The 10696-nt window shown below is 54.0% G+C and overlaps 1 pseudogene; it reads left to right on the forward strand.

The window, feature by feature from the left end:
- LOC103073671 (AKT-interacting protein-like) overlaps positions 1-10026 on the forward strand; it is a 47848-nt pseudogene extending 37822 nt beyond the window's left edge.
- The last annotated feature ends 670 nt before the right edge of the window (positions 10027-10696 follow it).

Consider the following 10696-nt stretch of genomic DNA (forward strand, 5'->3'; position numbering starts at 1 on the left):
AGAAGACAGAGGAGTGCAGGGCAGGACAAGAGGTGCAAGCAGAGGCCTGGAGCGCCGTGCGGTGGGCGCTGGGCTGTGAGCCACGGAAGCCACGGAAGCCACGGAAGCCAGCTGTGCCCACCTCCAGAAGCTACGGGGTCCGTAAGCAGCTCCCGGAAGCGATGGGCTGAGCTAGGTCACAAGCCGCACCCTGGCGTCCAGAAGGTTCCAGCGAAGTCCTCCACCGGGCTCCCTCTACTCCCTCTGCTCTGACACTCAGCTCCCATCACGTCCTCCCCTCTGGGAAGCCTCCCTTGAGACCCCAGCTGGGCCAGACCCCCGACCCTCTGTGGTCCCTCGTTGCACTTATTTGCCCCACCTGCCCGCAGCCACCCCGGGAACTTCTCCAGGCAGATCCACATCCAACTCCTGTCCTGGATGCAGGGCCAGCACGGGCACAGCACTGAAGCCAAATGGGTTAGGTGGGGCAGCCAGTGAAAAACAAGCCCTGCTCAGAGCCCTACGCTCAACCGGGCCCTGCCCGACCAGAGAGACTGCGGTTTGGGCCAGGCCTCTGCTGGCTTCTGGAAGCACGGGTGGGCAGCCTGGAGAGGATGGGGGTGCCCCATGTTCATGCTAATTTGAGTAAGCCTGTTGGCTGTGCCTCTGTACAGGTTTTCCTGGTTGCTTTAATAATAAAATGTTTTATAGCATCAAATATTCCTCCTTATTAGCCCGGAAAGGTCAGGGACCTGCGCCTTTTGCATTTCCGGGGTAATTTGGTCTGACCTTTAGTTAGTGACGGGGGCCTGCCGCTGTCTCCAGGGACTGGCGAGGGGACCCGGCATCTGGCTTGGCCGTTCTGCTGCTGCCTTCCACTCCTTGATTGCCCGGGGACACACAGCCTCAGTTTCCCCATCCCTGTGATGAGTTTCTTGGCCCCGGGTGAACCAGGGCAGTGCAGGGTGCTTTGGGCTCACATTCTGGCTTAGTCTGGTCAGAGGAGCCTCCTGGTGAAGGGGGGCAGGGTCTGTGCCCCTCACCCCAGCTTCCTGCCACCTGGCTGAGGAGCCTCCATCCTGCTTTGGTGCCCTGGGAGGGGGGCAGAAGAGGGGACCCCTTTACAGACTGCGTTCTTGGAGAGATGGCGTGGCTCCCCAATGAGGAGCTCATTCTTAGCCCTCATCCTCGAGGAGTTAATACCCCCTCCTCCCTAGAAACATGCACCCCTCCGTAAGCTCAGGTGGGAGGTGGTAACGTCAACAAAGTAGAAATTAGAGAAGTGGGGAGCTCTGATCAGCAGAGCAGGACAGGCAGGAAAACAACAGCAACAGCTACAGCTGCCTGTAGGGCGCTCCCTCTGTGCCAGACCCCACCCCCTCGATGGAGTGGGTGCTGCTCTCATCGCCATCGCGTAGACGATGCAACAGGGGCCCCACGGGTTACATTCGGTGGGGCTGCACCTGGGGAGCACCCTCCCGCCCCTTCACCTTTCCTGCCACCTTTGCTGGAAAGTGGAATTCGCAGGGAACGAGGGAGCTCTGATCCGCAGCCCAGAGTACCACGTGCACTGGATGTGGTGGGAAGAAGCGGGTTGGGAGCAGAAGGCGGCTGGCGCAGCGGTGGGGAGAGAGCTGGGCTCCGCAAACGGGTGGCAGGGCGGAGGTGGAAAGCCGGGTGGGGCCCGCCCTTCCCATGATAAATGTGGTGATGTGTGGACGGCCGTCAAGGCGGACAGGAAAAGCCCGACGAGCTCAAGAAACACCCTTTGCACAAAAACCTCTTTAGAAAGATCAGTGGGAAACAGAAGGCTGCCAGGCGCTCGGGCTCGTCTGGCTTGCCCCGCTGAGATCCTCGGGCCCAGTTATTTGAGAACGACACCCAAGATCAACTTTAGAGACACTTCTCCCTGCAAGAAGGTGGGAAGCTCGAGAGGAGCATCACAGAACTTTCTTCCATTCACCCAGTTTACACTTTGAAATGAGAGGCGAATGTTGGGAAGACAAGCTCCAGCCTCTGAGACCAGCGCTTGGCTCGGAGAGAAATAAAGAGGGGCTGGAGCGGCCTGTGTGGGACTCACGGGCTCCTGTCAAGGGAGAGGGCCCCCCGATGGGCAGTGACAGCCTCAGGCCACACTGGGGGACCCAGCTTGTCCAGAGAAGGCATCTGTTAAAGGACCAGGGTGTTTAGTCTGAGGACAGGAAGACTAGGGTGTGCTGGCGGGGGTGGGGAGGGGGGTTCAGTGTGAGAACTGCCCTCCCACGTCTATAAAGCTCCTGGGCAGAAGGAGCCAGAGAAAGTTCTGGAAGCAGGGGATGCCTCCTTTGTGCTGTGCACTGCGCCCATTCGAGCTCAGACCTGATCTCACTGTCTTCTGTTTCCCTGTGAGGAAACAAGGTCCCAGGAGCAAAAGCTTGCTCCCTGACTTTCCCTGACATCTCCCCAGAGATGTTTCTCTTGACATCTCTGGGGAGCAGGCCAAGAGCTACCTTCTTCCAGGAGGAACAGGAGGATTCCCAGGGCGACCCTGCCTGCAGCTGCCATGGAGGGAAAGACGCCAATGCGTGGAGGGGCTTCGGGCAGCGCGCAGCTTGCAGGGAGAGGGGGGCCTCCCACTTTTCATCACAGTTCATCACATCTGGACGCAGGGCTGTTGGCGACCGCAGAACGGGGAGTGATTTGTGATAACGAATAACAAATGAACGAGACCCACTTTTAAATGACATTCTAGTGAAGTTGTGTCCCAGACTCCTGGGGTCGGCCTGTCTGAATCACTCTCTGGAGGCTTCCTCTTGAGAAGAAAGCACAGAGCATGGTGGTGTTTGCTGGAAATTCTGTCCTCTGCCTCGGCTCTTGTAGCCCCGGGAATGAGTGAGCTGGCCCTGTGTGAACACTGCCTCCACAGCTACAGGAAGCTGCTCCAGCTGCCTGGCTGGTCCCCCTCAGTGAATATATGGCTGCCCAGATGTGTTTGCCAGGTGAGTTTAGACATGGATGGAGCCCCTCCCATCCCCTGGAGGCCCAGCTCAAAGATCCCCTCCTCCAGGAAGTGGGTTCCCACTCCCTCTTGGTTTCCCCCACCCCTGCCAGAAATTGCTGTTCCTATTTCCAGCTCCCTGGGGCCTCCTGTGAGCCCCTCTCGGGTGAGTTAACTCCTGGGCAGGAATCAAACCTTGTTCTGCCCAGTCTGAGCACCTTATGGCACCAGGCACAGGAGTCCTTCAGAACAGGACAGGTGTCTTAAGACCACAGAACCACAGTTGAAGTTTTCAAATAGGGATCCTCCAGATCCCAGGAGGTTCGCGTGACAACACTTCCTGGTGGCTCCCAACCAAGTTACAGAAGAGACGTTACAACAGATGGTCTGAGAACATCAGGGCCAGGAAACAGTGGTCCTGGGACCCAGCAGGGGTTCACCAAGAATCAAGAATGTTTGCTGCTTTGATTGAATTGCCAAACTCGTAGCCAGTGGACAGGCAAACACAGATAATTTCTGGCTTTTGGTGAGGAACTGAACTGACAGAGTCCCTTGGGCAGCCATGGAAATAAGATGGAGACACAGGGTCTTTTCATATAATCACAGAAAGGAATTATAGATCCATGATCGTGTTCAAGGATATAGCAGCGACCCTGGGCAGAGGCCCGGACACCAGGCCCTTGCTGTCCTGCTCTGCCCACTGGTTTCCTCCATCATTTGGGGTAAGACACTGCCCAGAGCCAGAAGGGAACCCCATCTTATGGGTGACTGGCCAACTGTGCACAGGCGGGATGGTGGGCTTAGCAGGTCTACATCTGTGTTGATTAGACTGGAACCTCCGTCTTGATGAACTGAGAGCATCGCCCTGGCTCTGCACGAGATGAAGGGGAAGGAGGAAGCCAGTCCCAGAAGGACTGTCCCATTTCCCGGCAACCCGCTATGACCCAACTCCAGGGGTGGACGCCCTTGTACAAGTTGCCCACCCACAGGCCATCCCCTGCTCTTGGGGACTAAGTTACATCCTACTTAGTAGCTTGAGAACGGTTTTACTTTGCAGTTAAGTAATCTTTAGTGAGGTCATGAAAACTAAGAAGGGAAAAAGCAAATGAGGTATAATAACCACATGGCAGCCTTGTTTTCAGGGAGAAGCCGGCCAGAGATGGTGACATCCCTTCCGGGTTTTGCCCTGGCACCCACTAGGGCCCCAGGTGCTTCCAAAGCATCTCTGGGTGTGACTGTTCGAGAGTCTGTTCATCCAAACTTGCCAGAGCTGGGGTCTGTCTGCTTCCTGCCCCAAAGCAGCCAGAGTTCTAAGAAGCGGTTTGGTGAGTCTGAGAAGAGTTAGGAATGTGGGAGGGGAAGGTCGATTCTGAGGCCACGGTTGTGCTCATGGCGGGGAGGTTGCAGAAGGCGGTGGATTCACAGAGGTGAGCTCTAGGGCTTGGTGAGGGTCCTGGGCCCCGTCTGCATGGCGGTGTGTGGGGGGGTCCCTTACAGCTCAACAGTGACAAAGCATATCCACACTCACCTGCCCTCACAGTGGATCCAGGGTGTAGACAGAGTTGACGCCCTGTTAGGCAGCAGGAAAGTGAGGCCCAGGGAAGCAAGGTAGCTTTCCAAGGGCACACGGAGCAGAGAGGATGTGGTCAGGCTGACGCAGGCCTCCTGGCTTCCAGCCCCACTGCTCCCCACTGCACCCTGGGCCTCCTGGACCGTATTCCGTGACCAAATATCTTCCCACCCAGAGGTGCTTTTGAAGAAAATCCAAGACAAGGATTTCCACTTCTGGGTCTACCTTCTTCTGCCAACCCAATATGTCCTGGATCCCACCCCTATTAGGGGCCTTCCCCCAGCACCCAGCACCCGGCACCAGGCCCTGGTACCTCAGCTGCTCTATCCCTTCTCTCTTACAATTCACAACGTTCTGGAACATTTCCCCAGTACGACTTCAGCGGGATCCTCATCAAAGCTCATCTCCCCCAGTTCTTTGACCTGGTTGTTAGAAAGACCGTGGAAAGATTCATAGCGTGGAGGTTAGGAAAGCTGAGTTCTAGAACCTTCTGCCAACCAAAGGCATTATCTTTCACAATAAAAAATAATCACAGGTTTGAGGACATTTTTGTAGAATGCTGCAGTGTCCCAAAGCAGGACGCAGACTTGGAAGCCCAGGTCAGTCTCGCCAGGGCTATGTCACGCTGCCTGCGGCACACTGTCCTCTGAGTCTTTATCTTCTCACATAAAATTGATGTCACTGTGACAGAGACTGAGCAAGATAGTGTGATACTGTACCCAGTGCTTGGCAAGCGTCGGGTGCATTGTCAGTATGAGCATTTGTCCTTCCCCCATGACAGGTAATTAAGACCCAAACTCTCATGCATCCATCCATCCATCCATCCATCCACCCACCCATCTATCCATCCATCCACCTATACAGCCTCTTGTTGATCTATCCTCTCAACCATCCACCCATCCATCCATCATTCATCCACTATCCATCCATCACCTACTCATCCATCCATTCACTCATCCATCCATCCCTCTATTCATCTTCTCATCCATCCATCCATCTATCCACCCATCCACCTATACAGCCTCTTGTTGATCTATCCTCTCAACCATCCATCCATCATTCATCCACCTATCTATCCATCGTCTACTCATCCATCCATCCACCCATCCATCCATCCATCCATCCATGCAGCCATCCAATCTTTGGCTTTAGATGGTATGATAGTTCTGGATTTCTGTAGTCTGAGCCCAGTGTTCTTACAAATCCCCACAGCTGCCTCTCAAATTCAACTTCTGCCTCCAAAACTGAGACCTTTTCTAAGGACCCCGTGGAAGGCCCTTGTGATCGCTCTTTGGCAAAAGACTTTGCCTGAGAGCTACATACGAGGCTTCAAACTGTGGTCTGTTCCTTCCACCTTTTCCCTGTCCCTCCCTCAGTTTTGCATCACAGGGCCAAGAGGTGGAAACAGAGTGGTTATCCTTTTGTATTCTGGTGCCTGAGAGAAAAGTGAACAAAGAAAATCCACTGTCATTTGGCCCCTATCACAGCTACAAGGGCTCTGGAGGCCTGGAGTGCTGGGCCTCAGGTGCTTACTCACTTGGCACCAACTTTCATTGAGGAGGACAAATTTAAGTTAAGAAATGCACAAAACAACCCAAGATGAGCTGAGAATATTTCTTTTCCCTTTTCATTTTTTTGGTAGTGCCCAAGACTGAGGTTCTTTCTCATATGGCAGGCTTTTCAAAAAATGATTAAAATGCACCAGATTATTAAATAGAGCCATTTCAGACTTTATTTAGCAAACTGTAACATTTTTACCATTTTTATAAAGCCCTTTTTAATGAAAACCGTCTGCAAGGAGACCAAATATCAAGGCTGAAATCATGTTTTCTCTGTATTTGTTACCCCTGAAGATGTTGTTTCCAGATTTTACAGAAATAATAAATTTCATTTAGAAGTTTGGGCCTCCACAGCGGTGCCACACATCTCTGAATTTTCCAATTTATAGCACAAGAAGCTAATCCCGCTGTGATCTTTCATTCTTGCCAACTCCCGACCACAATTTCATACCTTCCTCGCTTCTTGGGAAACGTTGGACTCGTAGCAACATTTGACCCAATATGTTTATTTAACGTGAGCCAGAAAAATGTTGTTCTAATAAAGCATAAACATATTTTCTCAGTGACAAACGTTTTTATCCCGCTGCTCTTGATTCGTAGGTCACTGCTTGTTGCCGTTTCCCACGAGTGGCGTCCTCCATCTACCGAGCGTCAGACAGGAGGCGTCCAAGTTGGACTTGCACCGCCCAGTGTGGAATCTGTCTGGGAGCTCTGTCTGCCAGCCTGGCGTCCAGGCCTGTCCTGGACGCCTCTCCAGTGACACCTCATTAACAAGGGTGAGACTTCCAGCCCCAGAAAATTATGGCTGGGCAAAAAGTTACCAAAACACTCCATCGAAAGTGATATCTCACGTCCGAGACCCTCTGACCCGGCTTGGTGGCCACCCAGTGACCACGGGCCTGGCTCCTTGTTAGAAGCAGAAGCTGCTGGAGCTTGGGGAGCCCTGTGGCGTGGGCCAGGCCCTGAGGCCCCAGCTGGCGAGCTTCTGCCTGGCACACGTCCAGTCTGAATTAAGCCTGACATGGTCAAGGTCCTGGAGGAGGGCCACTCACCTGCTTTGGCCCATCTGGATTCCAAAGCCTGGCTGCAGAAGTCAGGTGGGACCACGAGGCCCAGAAGCCCCTCCTTGGCTCTTCCTGGAGGGCGTCTTGTTAACAGGGATTTCTAGAGACAAGGTTTGATGGGGATGATGGGGCCACAGCCTAGAAGGGGTACCTCCGATGCACCACACCAAACACCCCAACCATAGACTGAGTCTGGAGGACAGTCCCATTCTGTTCAGCCATCCAGAGTTAGGGTGACCAACCATCCTGTTTTGCCGGGGACTACGGGGTTTCCTGGGAGGTGGAGCTTTCGGAGCTGACACAGGAAAGTCCTGGCCAGACCAGGATGAGTTGGTCACCCTATCCTGGGAGGCAGGCAGTGTCTACGCTGCCACCTCCTTTGGTGACAAGTCACTTTCTGTTGGGGTCCAAGTTGGACAGGTCTTGCACCCGCCATGTTGCGGGAGCACAGGCACCAGAGCGCTTCCTGTGCAACACCGTTACGATTCCCGCAGCTGCTTCCAGGTGCAGGGGCTGTTCTCCCGTCTCTTCTGCCCCTGGAAGTAAGGCAGAGACCAGCATGTTCCTGCCCACAGTTGTTTACTCCTCAGCACCAGGGGACTAGCGACCAGGAGCCGGATTCTATAGGCAACTGGTCATCCCAAGAGGCCAACCGTCTCATCAGATGTGGCAAGAGACAGAAGCCAGAGAGGAGCAAGGCTTACCCAAAGTCACTCAGTGAGTCGGTGGATTAGGCAGACCCCAGGGCTCTGACCTCCCAGCCCATGGCTTTTTCCACCCCATTCCATGCCCAGCCTTGGCCCTAGCAAACCTCCTGAGTAGTCAGGCCACCCTTCGGTTCAGCTGAGGTCGCAGAGAGCCCCGCGCGGCTTCTGTTGCCTTCGGCCTCCCTGCTCTCCATCAATGCAAATACCCCTAACCGGCCCTACCACCAAGCTAGCAATCCTCCGAACCCCATGCTGCGAGGAACAAAGGTCCAATTCAGCCTCCCGAGTGGGAAAGGGATCTCATTAAGGCCCTGGCAGCCACCGTGGGGGCTGAGGTATTGTTTTTAATGGAAAAACAAGAATTTGCTGTTATGTGTTAGATTAAAGGCTTCATCCAGGGGAATTAATCGGATTGCTACTGGCCTTCAGTCGCGGAGCCTTCGAGTCCACATGCTGGGAGAAGGCACCTACCGGGGCCGCGAAATTGGTTCGCTTCTCTTTCTGGGGTTTAACGGAGCCACAGACAGCCGGTGCACGGCGATCCTCCCCGGGTGGCTGTGACTTGCCCTCGCCTGCACAGCCCGCCCCTCTCCTCCCGCTAAGCTGGCTCACACACGCTGCCAGATTCATCATCCAAAATCACAGCTCTGGTCACGGACTGCCAGCGCTCCGAGCCCTTCTGGATCTGCCCGCTGCCTCCGGAATCACGGTCAGACTCTCCCGTTCCCTGAGCTCGAGTTGCAACACACTAACTTCTTATTGGAGTGTAATACATGGGCAGAAAAGTACACGGATCGTACGGGTACAGAGGACGTTTTCATAAAGTGACAGGCGCATCTCTTCAGCCTCCTCCAGATTAAGAAACGCAATCTTGTCACCACCCCCAGAAACCTACCACCACACCTCTCTTCAGGCCAGAAGCTCCCCGGCCCCGGGGGTGATCATTAACCTGATTTCTATGCTTTTTTTTTTTTTCTTTTTTGCCAGTTATTGCACTTTTATACATCGTGCTGTGTACTTTTTTTGTGGTTTGTTCAGCAAGCTTTGAAAATGTTATGTCTCTTATCTCTGCGCCCTGGGAAACAGAACATCTTTCCCCCCCAACGTCTGGGACAGGCCCCACAATGTCACTCCCCACCACCCCCTCGCATTACTAACACCTCAAATCCTTGACGAGACACCCTCTCCTCCAGGAAGCCCCTCTGGATTTCCCTTCCTCCTGAGAGCCATCCTGTGGGTGGAAACTTTTCCCACTCCATCCCCTCCTGGTTCAGCGTGAACCTCTGGTTGGATAGGGAGCTATTTAGGGGTGGGAACTATTGGGGGCACCCTGTAAGGGCCTGCCACACAGGGGGATGTTTTGGAACAAGTTCTTGAATGAATGGTCCTAGCCACTCAGTTGCTGAATTCCTGTTTCTTCCCATATTTTAATGTATCCTGTCTCAAAGTGGGAGTTTGCTTGTCATAGTCATCATGGATTTCGAGTGGTGTTGGGATCTCCTAGGAAAGAAAAAAGGAAACAGAGAGAAGGGAGGGAGGGAGGGGGAGGGCAGCTAACTGTGTTGAGTGCCTCCTATGTGCCAGCCCCGCCGGGCACTCAGATGCTGTGCTCCAGCACGGCCATCCCAGCACCACCTAAGGCGACTTCAGTTTCCTGCATGCCGTGTGGCTCTTCGAAGGTTACTTAACCTCTCTGAGCCTCTGTGTTATCCTCTGTAAAGTAGGGATCATGTGGTCTACTTTGCGGGGCTGTCGTGTGGACTGGTGATAAGGTGAAGAGCTTGCCTCGGACTCAGCCTGCAGACGCGCCCGCGGTCACAGCTCTGATAATCATCTTTCTACCGTCTCTGCATCTGGCCTCGGAGGAAAGAAGAAAAAGTTGGAAAAGCTCTTTCTACCCTTGGAAGAGGCTTGGGAAGTGACTACGTAGGTTCTCGCAGCCCCAGCAGCCTCCCTGGTTTCCTCGAGGGAACCTCAGAACTGGTTTCCTCACCTTGTAGACCCTGCTGGCTATGACCCAAGTGAAAATCTCTGGCAGTCCCTGCAGCTGAGCAGGGACCACCCATTCTCTTTACACCTGGTACAGGACGAGAGTGGGGAGAGCAGAGAGAGGCACGGCAGCTCTGGACGCACCCAGCCGCCCACCCTGGAGATCCGCATGGCTCAGTAAGGAGGGGAGGCACTAGAAACTGCTCTGGAGCTGTGGAGAACCTCACAGCTCTGCTCGGTCCCGACATGGGTCCCGCTGCTCAGGTAGGGCACAGACCAGGGGCCTCAGGCGTGCGGTTCCCAAGGAAGCTTCTTTCCACCACACCCTCATTGAGGGTCAGTGACTGGGGAGACCCAGAGTGCGGTCTTCCTCCTGTGCATCAGCCTTTCCTCCTGGTCCAGGGCCTGCAGCTCCTGTGAGGACCCCAGAGCTCCTGACCAGTGCTGGAGGGGCAAGGGGGCCACAGTCACCCAGCTGGCAAAAACCTACGACGGTTCGTCCCTTACTTCATACCAAACAAATGTCCTAAATGCACTGAAGATGTTACAAATTCCAAATAACAGAGCATCAGAAAAGAGAGGGAAAATGCTAGGCTCTGAGGTGGGGGAGAGCCTTCCCACCCCAAACGAAAAGCCCAGAGCCATAAAGGAGAATCACAAGGCCTCTGAGTACTGAAGACTCACATGCAGACTAAAATTAACAGCTGAATGGCAGACCGGAGGAAATATTTGCAACGTTTCTGATAGACAGAGGGGCGGTACTCAAAAAACAAAGTCTCCTACAAAGTAACTAGAAATAGCTCTCTATAGAAAAATGGACAGAGGCTCTGAATAGGCAATTCACAGAAGAG

This window comes from Lipotes vexillifer, unplaced genomic scaffold (genome assembly GCF_000442215.2).
Source record: "Lipotes vexillifer unplaced genomic scaffold, Lipotes_vexillifer_v1.1 scaffold584, whole genome shotgun sequence".
NCBI lineage: Eukaryota > Metazoa > Chordata > Mammalia > Artiodactyla > Lipotidae > Lipotes > Lipotes vexillifer.